The 5,011-nt window shown below is 35.0% G+C and overlaps 1 long non-coding RNA gene across 1 annotated transcript in view; it reads right to left on the bottom strand.

The window, feature by feature from the left end:
- Window positions 1-238: 238 nt before the first annotated feature.
- The window catches only part of LOC128092720 (uncharacterized), a 51,822-nt gene continuing 47,049 nt past the window's right edge, over window positions 239-5,011 (bottom strand). The window contains exon 3 of the long non-coding RNA XR_008211953.1: window positions 239-374. This is a non-coding gene — a long non-coding RNA (uncharacterized LOC128092720). The remainder of the gene's footprint in view (window positions 375-5,011) is intronic.

Here is a 5,011-nt window from a genome sequence, read left to right as displayed (position 1 = left end):
ACGCCCGACGAATCTGGCGAAAATCCGGCGGGATAACTCACAGCTGTCTGGCACAAAAACCAATCGGTTCAATCGGTTGAACCGTGCACGACCGGTTTGTTGCATATTCGCCAGAATTCTGGCAACATTCTTGGGCCAGTCGGGGGGAAAATCTGCCAGACGTCTTGCGCAGCTAAGTGCAGCGCCCAAGACAAAACGCCCGCCAGGCGCCCCCCTTTTCCGTCTGGGCACCATTGAGGTTTTGCAGCGCGACTGTGTTTCAAATGTAGGTGGCGCCAAAATGAGGTTACTTGCCAAAAAATGTATTCCTTTCAGCTAGATTGAAGAACAAAATCGCTTATTTCTCATGATTCCCTGCATCAATCTTAATGAAACTGGTTGCAAAAGACGAGAAAAATTTTTTGCTTTAAAATAATGAACATCAACTTTTGGGCGCGCAAAAATTTGTGACCTTTTTCTTTAAAAAACATGTTTTGGAACACGAAAAAATGAGTTTCCCTGTATATATCAAGGAAATAACCAGTTATATAATTGATAACAGATGTGTTAACGTATATTCAACAATTTTTATTGATTTTTGACAGACTTTCTTGCCAAATAGTCCAAATTACTATCTTTTTCTAAATTTACAGTTTTCTCATAGAAAAATCAAACAAATATTGGAAAGTTATACACCAAATTGTTGGAAATAATTTTTCTCATCCGAATCCGGCATAAGTTTTATAAAAATGTTGATTGAGGTTTTGCAGCGCGACTGCGTTTCAAATGTAGGTGGCGCCAAAATGAGGTTACTTGCCTAAAGTCGTATGCCTTTCTGTCGATTAAAGAACAAAATCGCTTATTTCTCATGATTCCCTGCATCAATCTTCATGAAACTGGTTGCAAAAGACGAGAAAAATTTTTTGCTTTAAAATAATGAACATCAACTTTTGGGCGCGCAAAAATTTGTGACCTTTTTCTTTAAAAAACATGTTTTGGAACACGAAAAAATGAGTTTCCCCGTATATATCAATGAAATAAACAGTTATATAGTTGATAACAGATGTGTTAACGTATATTCAACAATTTGTATTGATTTTTGACAGACTTTCTTGCCAAATAGTCCAAATTACTATCTTTTTCTAAATCTACAGTTTTCTCATAGAAAAATCAAACAAATATTGGAAAGTTATACACCAAATTGTTGGAAATAATTTTTCTCATCCGAATCCGGCATAAGTTTTATAAAAATGTTGATTATGAAGGAAAAAACACATTTTTTCTAAAAATCATAGGTTTACGCTATTTGTTCATAGGTGGCGACACGCGTCTTTTAGCTTTGCTGCAAATTCTCTATAAGGAAGGAAAAAATATTTTTTTTCTAAAAATCATAGGTTTACGCTATTTGTTCAAAGGTGGCGACACGTGTCTTTTAGCTTTGCTGCAATTTCTCTATTGCCGTTCAAGAGCCAAACGACATGCGACACCTAGTGTTGAGTAGCAGAACAGAGCGAAGAATGTCGATTGAAATTTCCGCCCTTTGAGGTTATGTATGCGAATTCTGTTTTGTTAAATTCCAGCGTTCAAAACAACTTTTGAGCAAAAATTTGAGCTGATACTTTGTTAACTTTTGATGCTCTATCATTTAAAACAATATTATTTTTTCAAAATTATTTTTTTTCAAATTATTTTTTATTGCGTTAATTTATAGAGGGCAAAGAGTTAACAATCGTACTACTTGAATTTTTTCTCAAAAGTTGTTCTATGAGCTGTAAATTCAATTTTAAGTTTGCATTCCTATGTAACCGAACAGCGAAAATCTGAATAGAGAAATTGCAGCAAAGCTAAAAGACACGTGTCGCAACCTTTGAACAAATAGCGTAAACCTATGATTTTTAGAAAAAAAATATTTTTTCCTTCCTTATCAACATTTTTATAAAACTTATGCCGGATTCGGATGAGAAAAATTATTTCCAACAATTTGGTGTATAACTTTCCAATATTTGTTTGATTTTTCTATGAGAAAACTGTAAATTTAGAAAAAGATAGTAATTTTGGACTATTTGGCAAGAAAGTCTGTCAAAAATCAATAAAAATTGTTGAATATACGTTAACACATCTGTTATCAATTATATAACTGGTAATTTCCTTGATATATACAGGGAAACTCATTTTTTCGTGTTCCAAAACATGTTTTTTAAAGAAAAAGGTCACAAATTTTTGCGCGCCCAAAAGTTGATGTTCATTATTTTAAAGCAAAAAAATTTTCTCGTTTTTTGCAACCAGTTTCATTAAGATTGATGCAGGGAATCATGAGAAATAAGCGATTTTGTTCTTCAATCTAGCTGAAAGGAATACATTTTTTGGCAAGTAACCTCATTTTGGCGCCACCTACATTTGAAACACAGTCGCGCTGCAAAACCTCAATCGTCATTCTTCGATGCTTTGCGCCATCTGTCGGATTTTTTGAGCTTTTGATCGCGAATCGCTTTAAAGCTTAATGTTTGAATATTTTCCCGTTCGCATCGGAGTGGCGCTAGTGTTTTGATGCCTGAAATTTGACGGAGTTGACGGCACCCAGTCAAATCAATCCGAATTCTGAAACGGAATCTAATTAGAATCGTATACATATTCCGTTTCAAACGCAACAACCGGTTCGAACACGGAACCGGTTGTTGCGTTTGAAACGGAATTTGTATACGATTCTAATTAGATTCCGTTTCAAAATTCGGATTGAGTTAACTGGGCATGTGCTCTAATTCCCAGTCAAATCAATCCGAATTCTGAAACGGAATCTAATTAGAATCGTATACAAATTCCGTTTCAAACGCAACAACCGGTTCGAACACGGAACCGGTTGTTGCGTTTGAAACGGAATTTGTATACGATTCTAATTAGATTCCGTTTCAGAATTCGGATTGATTTGACTGGGAACCGACCGAACAACAGTCGAGGCCCCTTCTTTATCAATTGAATTATTCAATAGAGAATTTGCAGCAAAGCTAAAAGACGTGTGTCGCCACCTATGAACAAATAGTGTAAACCTATGATTTTTTGAAAAAAAATTTGTTTTTTCCTTCCTAATCAACATTTTTATAAAACTTATGCCGGATTCGGATGAGAAAAATTATTTCCAACAATTTGGTGTATAACTTTCCAATATTTGTTTGATTTTTCTATGAGAAAACTGTAAATTTAGAAAAAGATAGTAATTTTGGACTATTTGGCAAGAAAGTCTGTCAAAAATCAATAAAAATTGTTGAATATACGTTAACACATCTGTTATCAATTATATAACTGGTAATTTCCTTGATATATACAGGGAAACTCATTTTTTCGTGTTCCAAAACATGTTTTTTAAAGAAAAAGGTCACAAATTTTTGCGCGCCCAAAAGTTGATGTTCATTATTTTAAAGCAAAAAATTTTTCTCGTTTTTTGCAACCAGTTTCATTAAGATTGATGCAGGGAATCATGAGAAATAAGCGATTTTGTTCTTCAATCTAGCTGAAAGGAATACATTTTTTGGCAAGTAACCTCATTTTGGCGCCACCTACATTTGAAACACAGTCGCGCTGCAAAACCTCAATCGTCATTCTTCGATGCTTTGCGCCATCTGTCGGATTTTTTGAGCTTTTGATCGCGAATCGCTTTAAAGCTTAATGTTTGAATATTTTCCCGTTCGCATCGGAGTGGCGCTAGTGTTTTGATGCCTGAAATTTGACGGAGTTGACGGCACCCAGTCAAATCAATCCGAATTCTGAAACGGAATCTAATTAGAATCGTATACATATTCCGTTTCAAACGCAACAACCGGTTCGAACACGGAACCGGTTGTTGCGTTTGAAACGGAATTTGTATACGATTCTAATTAGATTCCGTTTCAAAATTCGGATTGAGTTAACTGGGCATGTGCTCTAATTCCCAGTCAAATCAATCCGAATTCTGAAACGGAATCTAATTAGAATCGTATACAAATTCCGTTTCAAACGCAACAACCGGTTCGAACACGGAACCGGTTGTTGCGTTTGAAACGGAATTTGTATACGATTCTAATTAGATTCCGTTTCAGAATTCGGATTGATTTGACTGGGAACCGACCGAACAACAGTCGAGGCCCCTTCTTTATCAATTGAATTATTCAATAGAGAATTTGCAGCAAAGCTAAAAGACGTGTGTCGCCACCTATGAACAAATAGTGTAAACCTATGATTTTTTGAAAAAAAATGTGTTTTTTCCTTCCTAATCAACATTTTTATAAAACTTATGCCGGATTCGGATGAGAAAAATTATTTCCAACAATTTGGTGTATAACTTTCCAATATTTGTTTGATTTTTCTATGAGAAAACTGTAGATTTAGAAAAAGATAGTAATTTGGACTATTTGGCAAGAAAGTCTGTCAAAAATCAATACAAATTGTTGAATATACGTTAAAACATCTGTTATCTACTATATAACTGTTTATTTCATTGATATATACGGGGAAACTCATTTTTTCGAGTTCCAAAACATGTATTTTAAAGAAAAAGGTCACACATTTTTGCGCGCCCAAAAGTTGATGTTCATTATTTTAAAGCAAAAAATTTTTCTCGTCTTTTGCAACCAGTTTCATGAAGATTGATGCAGGGAATCATGAGAAATAAGCGATTTTGTTCTTTAATCGACAGAAAGGCATACGACTTCAGGCAAGTAACCTCATTTTGGCGCCACCTACATTTGAAACGCAGTCGCGCTGCAAAACCTCAATGTTAGATAATAAGTGGTAGAATTGGTTTTTATTCCCATTATTCAATTTCTGAGATGAGAGCCTTCCCAGTTAACTCAATCGGAATTCTGAAACGAAATTCAATTCGAATCGTTTACGTTTCAAACGCAACAACCGATTCCGTGTACGTACCGGTTGTTGCTTTTGAAACGGAATACGTAAACGATTCGAATTGAATTCCGTTTCAGAATTCCGATTGAGTTTACTGGTTTATGGTACACCGGAGGTTCCATTGATTTTCATGATATGATATGATTTTCAGTGTGCA

Source organism: Culex pipiens, chromosome 1 (assembly GCF_016801865.2).
Source record: "Culex pipiens pallens isolate TS chromosome 1, TS_CPP_V2, whole genome shotgun sequence".
Taxonomy (NCBI): Eukaryota; Metazoa; Arthropoda; class Insecta; order Diptera; family Culicidae; genus Culex; species Culex pipiens.
The sequence above is the reverse complement of the archived record's forward strand: the minus strand, read 5'-3'. Positions and strand labels throughout refer to the sequence as shown.